Below are 23743 nucleotides of genomic sequence, written 5' to 3'. Positions count from 1 at the left end.
TTTCCTCACCTATAAAAACCCACCTTCATCAACTAAGAAGGTGCTGGTTCTTTTCACTCGATCTAACTTTCAAGCAAAAGCTCTTAAACATTCTCAGTCCTCATCAAGCTTTTGCGAACCAGTGTTAAGGTGTGAAGATACTTGAAGAAGTTAATTGATCCTAATCTTACACCTTGAAGAAGTCTTGTAACGTGTTCGAAGCAACCATCTCTCATCAGTCAAGACTTCACCACGTTGGAGAAATCAGCAATCATTTTCTACCAACCTCAACTCTGAAGAAGACGTTGATAGAGGCGGAGTAAACTCATGGAGTTGAAAAACCTACGGAAGCTGTCCGGCTTAGTGATCAAGGAAGCTTTCGTGTATTTGTACTAACGAGTGATAGTGCAAACCTTCCATAAGTTGTGGAAGAAGAGTGGAGTAGGCAAAGTTGGCCGAACCACTATAAAAACTCTCGTCTCCTTGTCTCTTTACTTTCGCTATCTACTTTCTGCATCATATCATCTTTCGCGCCCAAACCGAAAGTTTCCTTAATAACGACAAACCGTACAAATTAATTAAAACGAATTTAACATTTCCGCTGCGCTATAACTCCGAAAGGTTGTTATTTAGCAAAATCCGAAAAGAGTCTATTCACCCCCCCTCTAGACTCTCGTTATAACGCTACCGGGACCAACATCACCACTATCTTTTAAATGCGAGGAAAAATGTATATTTTTGGAGGATCCGTTTGGACTACGGTCCCTTCGGGAGAGATGATGGAAAGAAATGATGAGAAGATATGTTGAAAAGAAATGATGAGATGATATGATGATGAGAAAGTCCGGTAAAAAATCTGGACAAATATGAGATTGAAGTAGCTTGGTGGAAAAATCCCGGGCTACTAGGCTAGATATTACTCGCTGGGCTTGGAATCCTAGTTAGGGGGTGTGCACACTAAAGGTACCAGACTTGCTTCCAAATATGAGATTAGTGGGAGAGTGGAGATTAGGCCAGCCGAGATTTGCTGAGCCCGGATAGGTTCTTTCACATTTGGTGAAGTTCCTAACTCCCCACTGAATGATGAGAACATGCGTGAATGATAAGAACATACATGAATGATGATAACAGACGTGAATGATTGAGAATAACATGAGACAACCTCCAATATTATTATGAAACCCTATTTTCTCTAGAGTGATTATATTGATATAAATGATATACATATCTATTTGAGAAACCTTTTACTATGATGCTTACATTTTCATATGAATACAAATAGCATGCGATAACTATTTAATCGTTCAAGTTTACTTATCATGGTAGTATAGGTTACCATTATATTTATCTCTTTATTTATGCTATTTAGTATGAAGTATCCATATTTACTCATTCTCATTTAATTGGATCTATGCATATATACTTACTCAGTAAGTATTTGATAATTTTATAAGCATGAGTGTGAGTTATGTCTATATATGTTATATATACTTATATATACATATGTGTGTGCTTATCTATATCTATGTCCTATTGAGTACTTAATTACCTCTCTATGATCCTATGTGTTATATGTTGATGTCAAACAAACTAGTTTCCAAATTGATATATCTATACTTATGTTATAGGGTTGAGTGGTTTATACTTAGCATTATTTGCTAAAGGGTTGTTTTCGTATGTTTTATTGACAACCCCTTTCAGGTATGAAGTAATGTTTGTTGAGAGCGTGCCTTGAGGAGCTAGATAGATAGTATCTTTATTTCTAGTTCCTAGTATATTAATGATGTTAACCGTTAGATTGTTTAATATCATAGAATGGATTATTGGTGATAATGAACCAAAATCGATTTAATATCACAAAATAATATTTATACACACACACACAAGTATATAAAATATTATTCGATATTTATCCGAAATATATATATATATATATATATATATATATATATATATATATATATATATATATATATATATATATATATATATATACACACACAAATATATATAAAACGGACCCAACGGTTATATATACATGTATATCTACGAAAAAGATATACCAATATATATCAACCAAAAATGGAACATATAATCCTTAGATTTTAATTCCAAGTTAACAAGAAAGAACGGATTTTTGCTTAGAGCATAATCCAAATCAAGAAAGAAGGAGAAGGAAGATAGAAAAGTACGAGTTAGGCAAAGTGCCTGTCTTTCCTTAAAACCTTATTTGCCACCTCCCAAAAGTGCTAGGAGCGTTGTGGCCTAGGTTTCCCAGGATAAAACGTACAACGGTTCGACGTTTGAGCACCCAAACGAACAAACCCGGCGAACGAGAGCACGAACAAAACACCGCTTCAAGAATGGAGTAGGAGCAGAGTTTTTGGAGCTAGGAAAAATAGAATTTTTCTGTGTTGTGTGTGTTGTTCTCTCTGTGTAGAAACACTGCTGCTACACTCGTTCTTATATAGGAGGTGAAAAATCAATAGCATTTAGTTTGGCATTTAACCCACGATTTGTAACACCTGAAACAGCCACCATTATTGAGATTTAACTCAAAAATTCAAAACTGAAATTAATACAAGTTTAATTTCGTAACAGTCCAGAACCACCGAATGGTTCACGCTGTTCGGTTACTTTTGCCCAAGGCAGCCACTTTCGGGATGCACGAAAGTTCATGCTTCAGTGCACACGAGACTGAACTCTCCATCCAGGTGTTGGAAAACTGTACAGAAATTGGCATAACTTATGCCCGCAAGGCCAGCCAATTTTTCGGACGACATTCGTGCCCCAAGGCGCCGGCGCACACGAGCTTGATTGATCTCGTTTCTAGTTGGAATATGATTTGCACCCCCCTCCCCCCGCGCGAGAGAACCTCTATGCTATACAATTCTATAAGCTCCAAAAGAGCCCTTGTATAAAAGGGGGATGAAATCCTCTTTCCAAATCAATGTGGGACAAAGTTCACTTTTCCTTTCATTTTTCCAACTCAATGGGTCTACTTTGAGAATCAATATCTCATTCACCCATTATCCGTTTTGAGCGTACAATATAGCAATCTCTTCGTCTCACTACGAAGAACCCAAATCCACTTTGTCCCGACCCAAATCGAAAGTGGACCCCACTGATAATTGTACCACAAAATAGCCACTTAACATGTCATTTTATGCCATTTTAATGCTATTTTTCCAACATGGATATGGATTCCGAGTTAATCTTTTGTTGTGTTGTGGCCTTGTGGGTATTTTGATGAATAGAAATCTGGGCCAACCTAACCCTTATTATTTGATATTTTGGATATTGGGATCTAGCAGTTTAGCCTTGTAGTGACTCAAGAGTGGATGATTGTGGTGGTAGCATTCCCCTTTATCGGTTTTGGATTCTAGACTCTCTGAGTGGTTTAATAGAATCCTTTTGTTTATTCCGTTGCGTAAGCTCTTAATGTATGATTTCTACTAGCCTTGTAAGTATGAAAACGGGAGTGTTACAACTATGGCCCGCCCAACACAATGAGTCTCCTAACTTGGAACTGTCGTGGTCTTGGGAATCCAGCGACAATTCAAGTATTAGTGGAACTTGTCCACACCAAGAAGCCCAATGTGGTGTTCTTAATGGAAAAGTTCATGATCCTTAATAAACTCCAACTCATCAAGGCCAAACTTGGTTTCTCGGGTCTCTTCGTGGTTAACAATGAGGGTCATAGAGGTGATCTCGCTACGTTTTTGAAAGATGGCATAGAGGTTTGCATCAAGTCGTACTCGGTCAATCATATTGATGCTAAGGTTTCCCTCAATTCCAGCGACCCCAAATGTAGATTTACTGGTTTTTACGGCGTCCCTGACCGCCAACGATGATAAGATTCTTAGTCACTCATCAAACGGATCTCCACGCTCAACACCCCCCCTTGGGTTGTGATGGGAGATTTGAATAATATCCTTTTTCCCTGACGAAAAAAGAGGTGGCAACCCCCAACCTGCTCGGCTTATAGAGGGCTTCAGCGAAGCTATTGAGTTTAGTGGTCTTAAAGACTTCAAATTTTGAGGCTACCAGTTCACTTGGGAACGGGCTAAAGGTACGTCGCACTAGGTGAAGGCCAAACTTGATAGGATCCTGGTCTCGAATGAGGTGTGTGACTTATTCAACCAAGCTATTGCCTCTTCCATTAATGCTCCAAAGAGTGTTCATTTACCCCTTCACTCAAAAATCTTGCCCTCTATCATCAATTCTCGTAACCCTAGATTTCTCATTGAAAATCTCTAGCTTAGGGAATCTCTTTGTAGGGAGGTCCTGCAACATTGATGGTCAAATTCTCAGGGACAATCTCTTCTTGACCATATTGGTCCTTGTGGGAAAGCTATATGGATTTGGGGGAAGAATTATGTTAGGGATTTTCTGTGACAATCCAAAATATTTTCTTCCAAAATTCCGAATTTATCAAATTAGGAAAAAAAATTATTATATTCCTACGATGATTTATTCTAAAATTTTGACCTAAAAATCTAAGTCGAACTTGGCAAAATTATTTTTATGTGTATCAAACTATCAATATTCTTTTAAGTCCAAAATGTGTTCTCTTTTAGCCCAAATACTTTTAGTTACCCAAGCCTACCAATTACCCAAACCCAAGTGTTAAGCCCAAATTTTATGTTTAGCCTAGCACAAACCAAATTTAGCAACCCTACCCTCTCTTTATAGAAATAAGCATATACATGTAAGTAATCTGAGTATGTATATGTAGAGGTAATCAACTCCATGCCATCTCCCTATTCCCTCTCCTCCTATCCTCACTGTCTCTCTCTCTCGAACGCTGGCGCAAGGAAGGCAGCAAGCAAGATGGCTGATGTGAGCTGAATTGTGCATATTTCTAGTATTAATTTGATTATATTTATTAGGCTTTGAGTTCATGATTGTGGTAATTTAATTGTATAATCCTTTATTTTATTATTTGGTTATGGTTGACACTTGTTTTGAATGTTTTACGGTGTTTGTTAGTGTTTTTGAACCATTGTAGGTCAATTCTATGAGCAAGGAAAGTTCTAGGACAAATTTGGAGTCAAAGTAGACCAAAGGACGCGTACACAGCAAGTTCGACGCGTCGAGCCAAAGGCTCGACGCATCCAAATATTCCAGTAAGCTTTATTAGCCGAGAACAGTGAGACTCGGCACGTTGAAGTCAAGCAGGCGATAATTTACGAAAGGCGCTGATTTCCTAATTAATCAAAGAAGTGCTGATTTACAATAATTCTAAAAGGGCTGCAATTTCCAAGGCTAAAAAAAGACTTCATTTTCCAAAGTTAAAATGCAGCAAAAATATTCTAAATCGAAGGCGCCATATTCCATAATAAAAAAAAGGAGAATTGCAATTTCGCCCCGGCTTGACACCAGCTATAAAATTCCACCTTCTTCAACCTTAATATTCATTCAGAGATCTTTGGAGGCACAAAAGAGGAGAAAATTAAGAGCCACGAGTCGACTCGGGAAGCAAGAAGAAAGCTAAGGAGATTTGGGAAAATCGTCTGGTTCATTCTTGTACTCTCTTTGATAATTTGTAATTCTTTAAATATATTTACTATGTATAATTTATCCATGCTTAGCTAAATTCTTAGAGATTCTTGGGTAAAAGTTTTTATGAACCTATGTGCTTGAGCTCTTAGTTTTTTTAATATATTATTATTTGAGGTTAATACTTGTGTTGCAATTGTGTTTATCATTCTTGTTGCTAGTAGTTTAGGGCCCGAATTACTTGCTTCATAGCTTTGTTTGTGTCACAACGAGAGTTGGGCATAACTTAGGGCACACAAAATTGCACCTAACTGTTGTACCTTGAGAAATGGTAATTTTGTTAGGGAGTTTACTTATTGATTATTGTACATCCAGAGATGGTAGTAGTCAGGAATTTATTATGATGTTTGTTCTTGTTTTATTGGGTGTGTTTATACCACGAGAGTGGATATTCACTAGTGTTAGTGACTACGAGAGTAGCTCTATACCACTTTGCATCCTCACACCCATTTAAACCCATATTTAATATTACATTAGGTTAGGCACTAGGTGATTAAACACTTGAATCCCAGGAATCTCATTCTCTCTCTCTATTGTTTTCAAAACCCGAATCATTGCTTTAATTTATTTATTTATTTGCATCCTTCACTCATAATCATTAGGATTAGCTTCTCATGAATAAATTAGTAATTGGTGCTTAATACCCCACTTCCATGTGGATCGAGAACTTGTTACTCAAAGTTTATTTATTTGAAAATATACTACAATCAAATTGGCACCGTTGCTGGGGAAGTGGCGTTTAGTATTAACATTAGTGAAATTTTTATTCTAGGAGTCTAGTCCATTTTTTATTTTATTTTATTTTGTTAACCGTTAACGAGTTGTTCTTGTTGAGTGTGATTTTTGATTTGAATCTAAGTACTTGGTTTTTATGCGCACGCGATCTTCGGGAAGTGAATGATTATTGCCTTTAAACCTTGAGATCGAAAAGCTAGTCAAGTTACTTAGAAAACAGAGAAGGATGACACAGGTACAAGGAAACCAAGCTGAAGAAAGATCAATGTCTGACTACCTTGCTCCAGATGTTGAGGAGCACGATAGCATCAATATTCCAAATGTGGAGGCTAACAACTTTGAAATCAAGCCGGCCATACTCAATATGGTAGCTTCAGATTCATTTGGAGGGGCACCCACAGAGGATCCCAATGCTCATGTCACAAAGTTCCTACGAATTTTTGGTACCTTCAAGATGAATGGGTCACTCAAGAAGCTATCAGGCTCAGACTTTTCCCTTTCTCACTAAAGGACAAGGCTGATGATTGGTTATCCTCACATCCAGATAACCATTTTGACACTTGGGCAAAATTGCATGGAGAATTTTTGAAGAAGTTCTACCCTATCTCCAAGACTCAAAGGATGAGAAGGGCAATTCAAAACTTTAAACAACTGGAAAGTGAGTCCTTAACTGAGTCTTGGGAGAGGTTTAAGGTGTTGAAGAGCCAATGCCCACACCATGGGTTTCAAAGTTGGGATTTGATGATGGCTTTTTATGAAGGATTGCTTGATAATTCTAGGATTTTGGTGGATGCTTCTTCAGGTGGATCATTCACTGTTTTAGAGCTAACACAAGCCGGGGAACTATTGGAGAAGATTTCTATGAATGGTTCTACTTGGTACTTGGAGAGGTCTTCACAAAAGCTTGTGGGAGGAATTATTGAGGGGGAGCAACTTTCCACTTTGTCAGCCAAGGTGGATAATGTGGCTTCTTTGGTCCAGAAACTTGCTCAAGTCACTTTGAAAAATCAAGCTGTAAGTTATGTTTCTACATCTCCTACTCCCACTACTCAAGTTTTATTGTGTGATCTTTGTGGTGGGGGTAATGAGTGTCTCAATGATTCAAGTTCTCAATTTCCCATGGAGCAAGTTAACTCAGTTGGATATAATCGACCACCACATCAGCTTTATTGATCTCAAGGGGCTTATAATCCATACAATTCAAGAAACCACCCTGGTTTTTCATGGAGTAACCCAATGGGGGCTTCCAATCCCCAACACTTTACTAATAGGGGTCCCCCAGGTTTTAAATCTCAATTACCCGCATTGGAGGCCCCATCACAAGTAAACTTGGAAGCCATGATGAGCATGATATTGAAATCTCAAATGCAAAGTGATGAGAAGATCAAACAATTGAGTGAGAGGGTGGAACAATTGAGTGCCCATAACAAGATGCTTGAAAAAAAACTTGCCAATCAAGCTTCTACATCTAGCACGAGAGTCACAGGTATGTTGCCCGCTAGCACCGAAAATCCAAGGGAGCATGTAAATGCAATTGTTACAAGGAGTGGCAAGATACTTGAAGAGCCACCTCTTCCAATCAAAGCATCAATTCCTAAAAAAACTGTTGAAGAGGAGATTGAAAAGATACTTGAGGGTGTAGAAATTGAGCCAACTGCTTTGAAAGATAATCCACAAGTCATTGATGAAGGAAAGAAGCCCGTAAGGAGGTATGAAAATCCCTTGCCCTTTCTTTTAAAAATGCAGCAACAAACAAAGGAAAGTAGATGGAAGAAATTTTTAGAAATAGTTGAAAATTTGAAAATTTCTGTCCCTTTACTTGATTTGCTCTCCCAAGTCCCCTCCTATGGAAAATTCTTGAAAGATATACTTGCTAAAAAAAGAAAATATGGGGAACATGAGATGATTGCAATGGCACAAGAGTATAGGGCTTTGAAACTCGGAGTTGAGAGGAGAGTGACTAAATATAAAGATCCGGGGAAGTTCACAAGTACTTGTATTGTTGGAGGCCGTCCTATAAAGGGATCTCTTTGTGATCTTGGAGCTAGTGTCAATGTCATGCCTCTTTCACTTTGAAAGAAGCTAAATTTTGGGAGATCCTAAACAATCAAACTCGCATTGTTCATGGAGAATTAGTCTACTTCAACCGTTGTTGGTATACTTGAAGATGTTCTAGTTCGTGTGGACAAATATTTTGTCCCTGTTGATTTCATTGAAATAGATGCTCAGGAAAATCCAGACATTACACTCATCTTGGGGAGACCTTTCTTGGCCACAACTGGAGCATTAATTGGTGTAAGGAAGGGAACGGTGATTTTTTACTTTGGAGAAGAAAAAGTAGAATTTAATGCCTTCGAGGAGAAAAGTTCATGCAACATGGTTCATCTAATGAAGTGGGATGAGGACAACCTCGAGAATCAACCACGATGAGCACTCATTAATGAGGTTACGTCGAGCTAACGACGTTAAACTTAGCGCTTCATGGGAGGCACCCCATGTTATTTTTTTATTAATTTCTCATTTATTGCTTTCTAGTTTCGTTTTATTTAGTTTTTTATTGCTTTCTAGTTTCGTCTTATTTTATTATTTATTACTTTTTAGCTCGTGTTATTTTTGCCCTTTCTTTTCTCTTGTTCTCCTTTCTTTTGTTTTACATCAGCGGCGATGCAAATTTTTAAGTGTGGGGGAGGAAATTTGGGGATAATTTCAAATTTTTGCTTTTGCTTGGATGACTCATATTCTATTTTTGGAGAATAAGTTACTTGTCTCAGCATGCAATTGCAATTACTCTCTCTTGTTGACCCAAAGCACCCGCCAGAACCCCCTTTGTGAACAACATAACCGGAGGGTGGTTTCAACGGGTGTGCCACCGCCCGCCCGAAACCCCTGCTGGTACGTACCTGTACAAGAAATTTTACTCGGGAAAAATGCCAAGAATTTGCAATCCAAGTCCAAACTCAACAAAACTCATACCAACAACAAATATGATTTTGAATAGAAGAAATGACACACTAAACACAAGTATACACCTAAGATACAAGCTCTAAAATAAGCATAAACACAAGATCATGCTCATATTCATCAAGAACACCAAGAATACACATTATAGAGTTAAAGTAGGTTTTCATGGACATAGGGTTACCTTCTTAGCTTAGCAAAACACCTCAAAGCTCCTCTAGATCATCCTACCAAGCCATCCTGAACTTGATCTTCTTAAAACCCCCAAAACCCAACATAGTAAAAGAGTAGTGATTAAAAGAAAGTAAAGAGATCTTGGATAGAAAAGTTGTAGAAAGGCTTGATCTTACCACTCCTAAGCCGTATGAGATGGAAAGGTGGAATCTTGGTCTTGTTTCTTGAGTTGGAATATGAATGATATATTTTAGGTGTGTAAGGGGAGAAAATGGCGTGAAGAAGAGATATGGAAGAGAGAGTGAGTGTAGGTTTTATTTAGGTTAGGTCTTGTAAGGAGTGATACGTATATGTATTCATATGTATATAATATAAGGGTTGCAAGACTAAGTGTAACACCCCCAAAACTTAACAACGGTAAACAGTTTAACTTAGGAAATAAAGATAACGACTATCTGACCGAGACACGTTTTTCATTTACGGTTCTCTTTTAGGAAGCGTGGTCAAAAGATTAGATAAGCATGGTCGTGTGCGGGAAAGGATGTAAAGAATTAAAATGGGGGAGTGAGAACCACCCAGTATCGTACTCAAAGAGTGATAACTTGGAAGTTTTGAGAGAGTGTTATGGTAAGGATATTTGAGCTTGAGGTTTTTGGTCAATGGATTTCATTACCAGGTTGTGGTTGAGTAAGAGAGCAACGGAAATAGAAATAGGAAAAGTAAAAACAAAAGGAAGGAAAACAGGCTAGGATTGTGTGTTGACTGCATTGTACGGTTGGCCTTACCGAGGGTTGAGTGATTAAAGCGTGTTGAGACTCTAGTTAAGAGGAATGCCATCGTTAGTGCGTAGCCGATTCGGTCTAAACACCACTCGTAGGAACTCCTGTTCTCTAAAAGGCATTACAACAAACATCTTGCCTACATTCTTTTCCGGACTTGGCCCTCTCGGATCGCAAGATGGGAATTGCAAGTGGTAAGGCTAGAGTGCATCACAATCTCTTGCCAATGCACTCATCCTAGATCTAATGGGTGAAGTGCGCATCTTCACACACTGGTCTACACAAAACTCACTTCCAAAAAGACAAATAAGCCAACAACAAACAAGAATCACAAATCACAAGTCAAATCAAGCAATGGAATATACACATCAATCCAAGGTCCTATATTATCTATCTATATATGTGAGGTTTTGGAGGATCCGTTTGGACTACGTCCTCTCAGGAAGAAAGAAATGGACATTGCAGTCCAAGTATATATAACGTGGCGTATTCCCACATTACGAGGTTGGAGACTGTCCGCCAGGCTTGGAATCCTGGTTAGGTGGTGTGCACACTAAAATTACGATACCTGATTCCACAGAGTATGAGTATTAGAACCACGAGATTGGTTCTGTGGGCGAGTTGAGTATGTGGCCGGCTAGATTGCCAAGACCGTTAGGTCCAATCACGATTCGTGAAGACATACCTCCCCACGAGTTAGAGGTTCCATAGTTACGGATGTGGCAGATGCACGAGATTGCACCGTACGCTAGGGCTTCGCTGTGGCGGAGTACTTGCCTCGCACAAGAAGAGAAATGAGAAGTATGAGAAAGTTTGAGCAAGAAAGATATCGAGTCAAGAGACTCAAGAGAAAGAAAGCGAGTCTTCGTGACTCTAAGAAACCTCCACAGAAAAGTATTCTATTTTACAAACGAGTGTATAGATATACTTATAGTATTGCACGAGATTGCATTTGAGAATGTTTACACGAGATTGCATTTAAGTATAGTATTGCACTAGATTGCATATGAGAATGATTAACCGAGAATGTATATTGAGCATGATAGCGTTAGTTGCATTTTTGATGTCTTATATATCCAGTTTTCATGATGAGAACTTGAGAGCATGAAGATAATTTTGTATTGAATGATGCATGCAATTGATTGATAGCATGAGTTCGTTATGATGAGATTTGTTATGAGAAATATGTGTCGGTGTATTTACGTTGATGAGTTTTATATATTTGAAGCATGTCTGTTGATATTATAGGTTGCAAGCATATAGAAAGTCTGTGATGTATCTTAAAGTTGTCCCAGTGTTGAGATTTGCTTGATTAGAGTTTGTGAACAAATGTTTTTCCAAAGTATATATTGCAGTACTTTACAGGGTTGAGTGTGGTTATACTTAGCTTCGTGTTAACGGGTGTTTTCCTATTTGTCTATGTGTTGTTTGTAAAACCCCTTTCAGGTGGGCCCAGCGTTGAGAGATGATCGAGTTAGACTAGTCTAGTATCTGTAGTAGTCTGAACTTATAGTTTTTTATCATGATGTTATTTGTCAGATTTATAGACTTATGTTGTTTTGATGATGATTGACGATGTAGACATCGGGGTGTGTTTTTCCCCTTTATGTTTTTAAATTAAGTTTTATGGATGTTAGTTATTTGTTTAATTTCTAGTTCTATCCATAGCCTGTGCAATCACCACGGAGTGGTGGTTGTGGCGGTGACATTCTCACTAGTTTACTTATTAAGTTGTTTATCCGCTGCTTAGTTTATGTTAATTGTGGTTTAGAATTGTAATTAAGATTTAGAAAAAGTGGGGTGTCATAGACACTGACCCGCATGACCATCCAACTTGCCGATGGAACCACACAGTATCCACTAGGCATAATGGAGGACGTGTCGGTCAAAATAAAAAATTCTGTTATTTTTGTAGATTTTGTAGTATTGGATGTAGGGCTGGAGCTAAAAGATGTGTGATTGATCTTTGGGAAACCATTCTTGGCCGCACAATAAGCTGTTATTGATGTGAGCGCAGGTAGACTTACCTTGCGCATCAACAATGAAGAGACCAAGTTTTGTATGGACATCAATGGAAGTAAACAAAAGAAAGCTGCAAAACCAAAGAAGAAATCAAAGGCCAAGATCAGCTATGCAGGAAAAGTAGGAAAGTTCATCTGGAGGAAGAAGGAAAGCGGTGTGCAAGCAACCGATGCTGGTTGAAAGAAGGGTACGTCGGGCTAGGACGTTAAAAGCAGTGCTGCTTGGGAGGCAACCCAAGGTTTTTATTTTTGCATTGTTACTTTCAATTTCTGAAAATTTTAATTTTTGAATAAATTTGTTTTTGAGGACTAACATGACAAGAATCACAAGATTATTCTAGGAGAATTTGAGCAAAAATTGAACAAGAAGACTGGACCAAAGAAGACCCGTGATCACGAGTGGAACAAGGCGCGAATAGGATTTTAAAATCCCATTCACGCGCTTATTCACGCCGTGACCACGGCGTGAATGAGGAATTAAGGAGAAAACCTTTAAATCCCATTCACGCACACTGTCACACCGTGACAGCGGCGTGAACGGTGGTGCGAAATGATGAAACCCTAAGGGAGGTTAGATCTCTCCTTTTGCTAAGTGTCTTCTTTTTCAACCTACTATCACATGCTTTATTTCCTATTCACTAAATAACAACATTCTCTCATGCAAAATTCATTCTTCTACTCATTTCTTTTATTTTGAGCAACATTTCAAGAACACTCTAGCAAATCTTCAAAGGTAACATCTTTAATCCCCTTGTTATCCTTTCTATTTAGCTTTCTTTATTTCAAAATTTTGTATGAAAGATTGCATCTTTGCTAGACTGCATAAATAAATGCTAGAATGCTTTCATGAATCTTGAATAACACTTTATTGACAACTTTGTATCATTGCCACTTTACCTTGTTTGAAACCCATTTGAAAATTTTTAGACCTAGCTTGCATGCTATGGAATCTGGGTTTTCTTGAACTTGTTGATGTATGTTAAAATTGATAAAGGAATTATGCAATTGAACGATGGATTTATGCTTATATGGTTTTTATTCGATTTGTGAACATCTACTTTGCATTTTTCTAAAGTTCAAGTATGCATGAATGTGGGATATGTTTACATTGCCCATTTGTTTGGACATATTTTGCCTATGATTCTTGTTTTAAACTCATGATTATCAAAAATTTTGTCATTTGTGGTTTATCAAACGAGGTGTGGTTGATTCAATAAGTTTGGAAACTTAGATAATGAAAGATGCTTATTTGCTAAATCTTGCATGACAAGTGGGGTGTTTTCAGTAACTAAGCTGAAATATAGCGATGTTAATTGTTTTGACATGTTGAAAGAGCGAGTATGAGTTGTTCTGAAATAGATTTGCTTAAGAACGTTTTGAATCATTGCATGAATGATATTTTGAGAATTTTGATCTATTACTTGAGAAGCATGAGCTAAATAGAGGAAATAAAACTATTGCATGTGTTGAAAAACTGCTCTGATTAGAAATATTCTTGACTGTTGAATTCTTGAGATTGTTAAATAAGTTGAATTGACTCTATAGGGAGCTAAAATGGTTTCAAATAACAGTGAAGTGAATGAAGCTGAAGTAACCTCAAGAAGGCAACCTACGCCTAGTGCGTCAAACATAGAGAGTGACCCTTCAGAAGACATAACGGAGGAATCTATCTTTGGTGGGTACAGTTTGGACTTAGACATAGTGCGACACTTTGAATGTGAGAGATCGGTCGAGAGATTGATGAGTCACCCCTGTGACACCCCATATTTTCAAGACATTTAAAACTTATAATAAAGGTAGAATCTTATTAAATCCCAAGATATAAATACAAGCGTTCGGGGTGCTATGCCACACCTGGGCTAGAGAACCCAAGTGCACAGGCTAACTAACTAATATCCTCAAAGCGTAAATACGTAAACGTGGCACGCAGGCCAAAAGGGAAACTATCTACTTCTAAGTTCTAGCGCACTCCAGTGACTTAATCTTCTGTGCCTGAAAGCCAAATATATCTGTTCAGCGAGAGATGCTGGTAACCCACTCCAACGCGTTGAAATACAATACATATAGAGATATATATAGATATACGGAAACCATTTTGAGCATGAAGATATATCCTACGAACTCTAGCTTTAAAACTGGGAATGACTCGACAGATAAGGCCAGACGCAAGCAACAGTTATAACAACATATGCAGTTCACAACAGATAAGGCAGATAAGGCAAAGCATAAACAATAGTCACAACAGATAGGTTTCAAAGTCGAGGGGCGGATAGGGTCGATGTCTCAAGGTCGTAATACAGGAAGGAAGGTTGCCACCTTGTACGGGTTTGTCTGTAATGAGGGATCAAGAGCGAGGTTTGGAGCGATAGGACGGATTCTTTAACGAAATGGTACTTGATTGGCAAGGGGAGGGAAAGGGGCTAAGGACTCTTGGCTTCGAGTGATTATGCCTGTTTGGGGCTTGGTTGTGGCGTGCAGTCGAACTGGTGATCCCTTTTCTTTGGCTTTGTTTGATTCTAAGATTTTCGTTTGATCTTCTCTTCCCGTGTCGAAGTCCCCTTCGTTTCTATGGCTTCCAGGGGAATTCTCGTGATGGTTTCCGTGCACGTTCCCCTCGGATGTCCAGAAGTCTGGACCCAGTCGGTTTAGTGGGTCAAACCCCTAGGTCTTGACTCCTAATCCTTGCCGAGGGTTCTTAAGGGTAAGGGGGGTTTCGGGTTAGTCTTTCTTGTTCTATTGGGTTTCATCCCTTCCTTGGTGGATGAAATTCTTAGCAAGGATTTATGTCATCCTCGAGGTTCGTCCTGTTGCACCTATTTGACGATGTTTTCTGTAGCGAGGGCCCCTGACACATTGAACGTATTTGTTTTGCCCGCTCTTGTCAACGCATGACGTTCTTTGGTGGCGTACGTACAGGCTATGGTTTCTCGTGAAGCCTTCACAGTTTTCGTGCAAGGGTGGGGTGATACGTATTCGTAACCTCCACCTACTTCGCCGATTCCTATCTAACAACTTATTTTAATATTGAATCAATGAATGTCGGTTCTTTACGCCCCTGGGTAGGGTAAGGGCCTTATGCTACTCCAGGGTTTCCAAACGGAGTGGGGATATGAACTTAGAGTAAGGGCAGTAACAATTTAGGGTTTCCGAGGGTTTGGGTTAAGCGTAACAAAGGGTGAGCAAGGTCATGACGGTTGCGAATTTGCTCTTAAGGTAATTAAGGATTCGGGGTGGGAGTTTTCAACGAATAGGGGTATCAAGATGCTGAGGTTTCAGGGCGGATGATATTTTAAATTGGGGTGTTGGGGTCGCAAGGTGTTGCGATATACTTACCTTGCACCCAAGTATTTGACTAATGGTGTCGTTCTTTCGCTACTTTAATAGGTGTCCTAGTTCTCCTTCCTGTTTGTTGTAGCCGCAACCTGGGTTTGCCGAGATAAGGCAACTTGTCGGAAGGTGCATGTCATTTGTCTGACTCGGGGGTTATCGTGGTTACCCTGGGTTGGTGCGTATTGCAGTCCGTCCCTTTTAGCAGTCCTGACTGTAACACCTCTTCTTAGTAGTCATCCAAATCTTCCTTTTCTTTGGTCAGGGTCCTTGTCAAGTCTTTTGACGGGAGTTAGGGCGAGGCAATTTATCGGGTAAGTGTACGTTACCCAGTTGTGGAAGTAAACTTATCTATTCGCACCCTTACCTGGTGTGGTAAGCGTAGGGGGAGGTTCCTTTAAGTTAGAGAGGGATGAAGTGAGGGGAGGTTATGTGTAGGTTTCACAATCTCACTGCGCGTCCTAAGATTCCTGGATCCTATGTTCCTAAGTACCTAGAGTTCAAGCCTAGTGTCCTAAAGTCCGGTCTTAAGAGTCTTATCCCAGGGTCAAACTTAAGCTCTGATACCAACTGTAACACCCCAGATTTTCAAGACATTTAAAACTTATAATAAAGGTAGAATCTTATTAAATCCCAAGATATAAATACAAGCGTTCGGGGTGCTATGCCACACCTGGGCTAGAGAACCCAAGTGCACAGGCTAACTAACTAATATCCTCAAAGCGTAAATACGTAAACGTGGCACGCAGGCCAAAAGGGAAACTATCTACTTCTAAGTTCTAGCGCACTCCAGTGACTTAATCTTCTGTGCCTGAAAGCCAAATATATCTGTTCAGCGAGAGATGCTGGTAACCCACTCCAACGCGTTGAAATACAATACATATAGAGATATATATAGATATACGAAAACCATTTTGAGCATGAAGATATATCCTACGAACTCTAGCTTTAAAACCGGGAATGACTCGACAGATAAGGCCAGACGCAAGCAACAGTTATAACAAAATATGCAGTTCACAACAGATAAGGCAGATAAGGCAAAGCATAAACAATAGTCACAACCCAACATAAACAATCCCCAATATAAGTCCCATAGTCACATCCCCCAAGACACTCATAATCACAACTCATCCATATCACAACACATAACACACTTTGTTGGCGCCACAGGACCAATCGCATGCCCATACATGAGGGTCAGCGCATATAGCTCTGACACGGCCCCGCAGCACCCTGCCCCGTATCGCAACACGGAGGGGTCGATCGCAACCGACCGATGAACCGCAGCTCATCATAGTGTTTGATCACAACCAAACAGTGGACCGCAGCCCAAGAGAATGTCATCTGACCGCAGCCAGGAAAAAGGACGAACCGCAGCTCGTATAGAAACGTTTGATCGCAACCAAACGGTGGACCGCAGCTCAAGAGTATCAATCTGACCGCAGCCAGCTTCTGAACCGCAGCTCAGGATAACCAATCCGATCGCAACCGAATTGGGGTAACACACACATAACACATAGCAAGCACATGCAACCCACATTACACATTAGGAAGGGGGAGAAAACGTATAACAAAACCTATGCGTGATCCATCACTTACTAAGAATAGTCCTAAGGGGTTCATACTTCTTCCACCTAGGTCAACGGGATACCAATTCAACTAGCATGCAATATAATAGACTCATAAACCTACGAACGGTACTCGAAACATCAAACTAGACATAGGCACGATAAACGGAGTCCGTTGGGACACCACGGGGAACGGGGAACATCAAACGGGGAAGCCGGGGTCCCGGGTGGGACGACTTTCCAGCGGGTAGCCGGTGGGTGGTGGGCCACCCGCCGGGTTCTACTGTTCCGGGCAGCGGGTCGCCGGCGGGCAGCTGCCCGCCCGCCGGCCGCCCGCTGCCAGGCGGTGGTTTACGGCTATGGGTAGGTGGCGGGTCCCCTACCCCCCACTGACTCTTTTCACACACTTTACGCCCCGGGAACCGTTATGGAACCCGAAACCATGCTTAGACACTTTACAACACAATTAACGACAACCCGTAGACAATTAACGAATCAAATACGAGGAACGAACGGCACATAACCTATCATGCTTTTCTAAGTATAATCAACACCCAAACATGCGATTTCCCCACCCGATAATCCAAGAATAAGATCATACGATACAACCTAGGGTTCTAATCACTTTTATATCAACAAGAATACAGTTCGTCTTCTAATTGCAAGATTCGGTAAGAATAACACATAATCATCAAGATCATCACCCAATTATCAAGAACAACACATAATCATCAGGAACTCCATATAATCATCAAGAATATCATAATTATCAAGAATCTCTCAATATCAAGATTATCAAGATCCCCCATGGGATCATCACATCAATCATCAACAATGATTATCTCAAGTCATTAATACACAATAATATGGGGAAACCCTAAGGGGGAAATCATAGCTATGAAAATAGGTTTTGTTGAGACATGGGTTACCTCTTAGCCTTAATTAATTCCTTGGCTATGAAGGGTCTTTCTTTAAGCTTTCTTGCTTTCTTGATTTCTTCTAAGGGGATTCTTGGAGCACTTTGGGGTGGTGGAACGTTTATTGTGGTGGGGGGTTCTAGGTGCCTCTTAAGTCCCCTATTTATATATTTAGGAGTCCTGGTTAGGAACTAATATTATTGGCTTGCTAATTCTATTCCTTTTTGAACTAAGGATTGGGTTTATGGATAAGGGTCCATGGTCCATAGTGGACCATATTAATTAATTAAAGGGAATCCTAATCGTAGTCTGAATAGTAAAAGACCTACTTCCTTTATTCCTAATAGATAACTAGGTCTAGGATTCCTAATTTGAATCTGAATAGTAAAGGGTTTACTTTCTTTATTCCTAATAGGCTTAGGACTCTAATTTAGGCAAGGGTCCACGGTTCATGGTGGACCTTTATTAATTAATTAAAGGAAACCTAACCGAATTAAATCATATTTAATTATTATTAATGGGATTAATTTAATAATTAATCCGGGATTGAAGGCCGTAACACGGGGTGTTACACCCCCAATGGGCAGAAGTGTTCAATTGGAGGGGGATGACTGGTTCGCCAATAGTCTATGAGTTTGTCTCCTCACTCGAGTTCATCGAGAAGGTCAACCGACAACATGATCTCGATCAGTTTCTATCTTTTTGGGCAGACTTATCATTTGTCAACAAATCAACTGGCCAGGTGTTTGGGACTGCTGGACCCAGAAGGGTTACTAGATGATTTCCCATCGGACTTAGAGGCTGAAATCTTTTTGACCCCACACAATAGGTCGCTGGAGTTTCAGCGAATAGGAGACATCTATTGTCACCACCTCGTGATGGATGATTTCCGGATTATATGAAGTCTCTTAAGCCATAACCTGGAATGGTCGAAGGCCGAAAGGGATAAAGTAACAATAGATGACATGTTCTACTTGTGGAGCTTGGAGACGGGTATGAAGGTAAATATGGGAAGGACTTGCAAAAAGTGGCTACAGGGTCAGCAGAAGCAATAGGAAGAGATAGTCTTCATAGGGCCACTTTTGGCCAGGCTGTGCTGGGGATTAAAGTTAGAAAGACATTTTTGGAAAAAGATGTCGTAGCAAGAGTTAGCCTAATTCCCATGTCAGAAATTGAAGCAATGTGTATAAGGCCGGTGCCTAGGATTGGGCTCGACGCGAGACCCATGCCACACAGGCCCGCACCCATCACTCTTCACAGTAGCACACATGCTGCATAAAGAAGCGACCCACTCCTTCCAGAGGTTCCGGATAGATTGCCCCAGGTGACAGATTGGGCGTCCTTGCTAGCTTTCATTACCAAATGCACACGGAAATGGTGAACGTAGTAATAGATGCCATCCGAGGTCAGTAGGACCAGGTTGATGCCCTTCCTCCCAGTCACAACCGAAATGTGGACAGTTCAAGACACTCGAATTGATCCCTATAACAGGGAAGGACGTTACCGCTGTGCATTCTCCCAATCTTGATTGAATGTGTGATTTCACTGTTGTCTGGTTCTCGAAGATGAAACTCTAGGTACCCTATGCGTGGGGTGCCAACTTTATTTTTGAATTGCTTTATTTTGAAAGTGCTTTACTTTAAGCATTTTGACTTGTTTTATTCAAGTCTTTGAACTATCTTCAGTATATTGTGATAAGTGTTTGAACTCTCTTATCTATATCTTATGCCTATCTAGTTGCATGCTCAACTTTGTGCTTAAACAGGAACAGTAGGGATGATGTGCCATCCTTACAACTTCTTTTATATAATTCTTATATGCTTTTGAACCTTTACCACTAACTGTAACACCCCGTGTTACGGCCCCTAACCCAGACTAATTATTTAATTGCTTACCATTAAAAGAGATTTAAATTCCCTTAATTAATTAAGAAGGGTCCACCATGGATCATGGACCCTTATCCTTAAACCAAACCCTTAGTCCTATAAGGAATAGAATAAGTGAATCCTTACTATTCAGACCTTAGTTAGGACTCTTAAATATATATAAGGACTTATGACACACCTAGAAATCCCACCACAATAGATTCCACCACACAAGAATTCCCAGGAAAATCCCCTGTCACCAAATGTAGGAGAAATCATGAGGATGAAATCTTAGAAAAAGAACCTTAGTAGCCAAGAATTCTAATTAAGGCTAAGAGGTAACTCATGTCTCAACAAAACCTATTTTCCTTGCTATATCTTCTTCATTGGCTTCCTTGATATTTGATTCTGTTCTCGAGTCATGATAAAGCTTTGCCTGAGATTTATATTGTGTTTATAAGATGATCTTGAGGTTTACGTGTTGATCTTGATGCTTATGTGATAATCTTGATGTTCTTGGTTCTATGATAAATTATACGAACGATCTTGTGTTTCAATTATGACTAGAGCCCTAGGGTAATAAAACGTGGATTTTGTGTTATGTGATTTTGGTATATTTGGGTGGGATTTTGCATGTTCGGGTGTTGAGTCTTGGCATGTTTAGAAGTCGGGTTAAGATGTATTTGATGTGATTCTTGGTTTAAATCCGTTTCTTGAATACGTGGTGTCATTGTTTGTGTTTGAATGTGTCTGGTCATGGTTTCAGGTTCCACGAAGTATCTCGGGACCAAAATATTACATACGAGTCAGTGGGGGGTAGGTGGGGGCAGGGGTACCCGCCACCTACCCGCTGCCCGTGCCCTCTTGCTAGCGGGTAGACGACTGCCCGCCGGGCACCCGCTGGCTTATGGTTCGCCGCCGGCGGGTAGCCCTCCACCCGCCGGCCACCCGCTGGAATTTCGGTACGAGTCATGATGTTTTTCCCTGTTGAATGTTTCCCCATGTCCCATTGTGTCCCGATGTGCCTCGTATGTCGTGTGTGAGTCTAGTTTGACGTATCGGGTACCGTTCTTAGGATAAAAGAGTCTTGGGTATTGCATGCTAGTTGAATTGGTATCCCGTTGGCCTAAGAGGAAGGTGCATGATCCCTTAGGAATGTCACGAGCGGTTTAATGAGGTGTTTTACGTATGGATTACATTAGGATAAGTATTCCCCGATGATTCCCCCTCACTATGTGTTAATGTGGGTTGCATGTTGTTTGGCTTCTGTGTTAATTGTGCAGGATACCCCAATTGGTTGCGATCAATTGGCTATAATGACCATCTGATGGGTTGAGAACCATCAGGTGTTAACCCGACCGGTTGCAATCGGTCGGCTATACAGGCAGTTGGATGGATTGAGAACCATCGGCTGTTATATATATATATATATATATATATATATATATATATATATATATATATATATATATATATATATATATATATAGATATATATATATATATATAGGGCAGCGGTCCATAATCTAGTTGCGATCAGATATACATGATAATAGGGCTGCGGTCCATCGTTTGGTTGCGATCAATCTCCTTGTGATGCGGTACAAGTAAAGTGCTATGGGGCCATGTCAGAGCTATATGCACTGACCTTCTTGTATGGGCACGTGAAGGGTCATGCGGCACCACCATATGTGCATACGTGTCTTATTGTTGATTATGACTGAAATAGTGATTGGATATTGATATGATTGATGTTGGATAATCTTGTGACCTTAGGATGTGGAGGAAGTGAGCGAAGAATCTTTTTGACAAGTCTTTCTTGAGTGATTGGCTCGCCTAAGATGCTTACCCTATTGGCTAGTTCTTGTACCATAGCATGAAAATCCACTATGGTTTCATCATTTTTCATCTTTAGATCTTCAAAGTCTGTTTGAACCATTTGTAGTTTGGATTGTTTAACCGAAGAGGTTCCTTCATAAGTAGTTTCTAAGGCATCCCAAGCTTCTTTAGCCGAATCACACCCTGCAACAATGGTAAACTGACTCTCATGCATTAAAGAAAATATAGTATCTAACGCTTTATGGATGTAGCTTGCGGTGGTCATCTCAGTCTCTGTCCATTCTACCTCTGGTTTGAGGACTTGAGGATCTCCTGTATTGTGTCCATCGTTGGTAGGATGAGACCAACCAGTACGAATAGCCCTCCATACCCCTCTCTCCTTGAGCTCGTAGATGCATTTTGGTGCGGGCCTTCCAGTACGCATAGTTGTCACCTGTTAATTCAGGAGGTGCTCTATGTCGTTCCATTCTGTAAGACTCAATGCACAGTGAGTAACAAGTAAACTAGATAAACAAAAAAATAGACAGATGCTGAGATCTTGAGTTAAAAAACCAAGTGATCGCCAGATCGGTTAGACTAGTAATTTAAGTCCCCGGGCTTTGATACCAATTGAAAAAGCACGTGAGTCTTCAATGCAAGATTTAGCTTTAAGAACTTTAATTTTGTTTCAATTATAATGCTGGACTAGATGCAATCTTACTCCAGATATAATAAAGAACATAAAATAAATAGCAGTAAATGAAAGCATGCACCAGGATATGTTCGCGCAGTTCGGAGCCTCACTCCTATGTCTGCAGAGTCACTCACATCAACCCAAATCCACTATGATAAAAACGGAGTACAAAAGGAGAGTTAATTACATACTAAAGTATAACCTATAACTACTCCAGAACCTACTCCTGTGGATCCGATGTGCAGGCGATCTTCATTGCTTCTTCAACTGATTACGGACATTTCTTCACACTCAACAGTACAGAATATATTTGGTATAGATGAACCAAGAATTTCAGAGTAAAACAATAATATGAAAGAGTGCGTGAATGAATGCTAATCAAAGTAGCATTTTATATAGGTAGTAAAGGATCCTTTGATCCATAAAACAAGAACTCTTCACATCCTTGATTTCGGCTGCTCCAGTAGATTTAGATCTCCCCTTTGATAGGGTCTTGAATAAATAATTTGAAGAAGCTTCATACCTCCTGGATTACTTTCTTGCGCTAATCGTTTCAACTACTCCAGACGTTATGATTAATCCAGCAACTAATCCAGAACTATTTTTGACAACTAATCTAAGCTAATATTAAGAGGTTTAAATGTGCAACATATTTACACTTACAGATAGAGAGATATTTATAATTTTGTCGGCAACTGCCTACCCAACTCTTCTCTTTAACGTCCAAGGAAGATTTCACTAATATTATGTGCACAGATACAAGTATAAAAGTCACACATTGTATCCACAAAGCACTGTTGATTGCAGATGATGTTCCTTCCGTACTGCAACACCTGATCTTTAGTCCAAGGGTTAGCCACAAAGTCGCCTTGAATGAAAGATCCTTATCCACAATCTTCAAAAGCTCCGATTGTTTGTTGTTTCATTCCTCATGCTGATGGACTATAAACTCATCGGTTCACCGTGAGGCATAGGTTACACTGGATATGAACTTCTAAGCTTCGTCTATCTCTAGATTTCCTTTTACAATACTCGTAACACCCCCAGTTCTTGAGCTTAATGAAAGCAATGAACTGGCAAAGATAGCTAAATAAAGTCTGAAACTGAAAATAACATCGTGGAAGAAAAGTTAAATCCAACAGGGGTGTTATGCCACATTTAGGTCAAATCATGCCTAAGTTCTAAGGCAAAGGTCTACATCCCTACTACACGGTCTCAGGAAGGGTCTCTACTCCGTGTGTACCTGATGAAAACTTATTTTAAAGGATTAGCGATAATTGCTCAGTTGGATGGATTGAGAACCATCGGTTGTTATATATATATATATATATACATACATATATATA

General features: G+C 39.8%; 1 long non-coding RNA gene across 1 annotated transcript; it reads right to left on the bottom strand.

Annotated features, from left to right (window-relative positions):
* Positions 1–595: 595 nt before the first annotated feature.
* On the bottom strand, positions 596–23743 carry LOC109163928. Its single transcript, XR_002051356.1, has 3 exons — positions 23731–23743; positions 12014–12020; positions 596–684 (listed from the first exon to the last, which is right to left on the bottom strand). It is a non-coding gene; the product is annotated as an uncharacterized LOC109163928 (long non-coding RNA).

The sequence above is a fragment of the Ipomoea nil genome, unplaced genomic scaffold, assembly GCF_001879475.1.
Source record: "Ipomoea nil cultivar Tokyo-kokei standard unplaced genomic scaffold, Asagao_1.1 scaffold3050, whole genome shotgun sequence".
NCBI classification, from domain to species: Eukaryota; Viridiplantae; Streptophyta; class Magnoliopsida; order Solanales; family Convolvulaceae; genus Ipomoea; species Ipomoea nil.
This window is presented reverse-complemented; position numbering and strand designations above follow the sequence as displayed.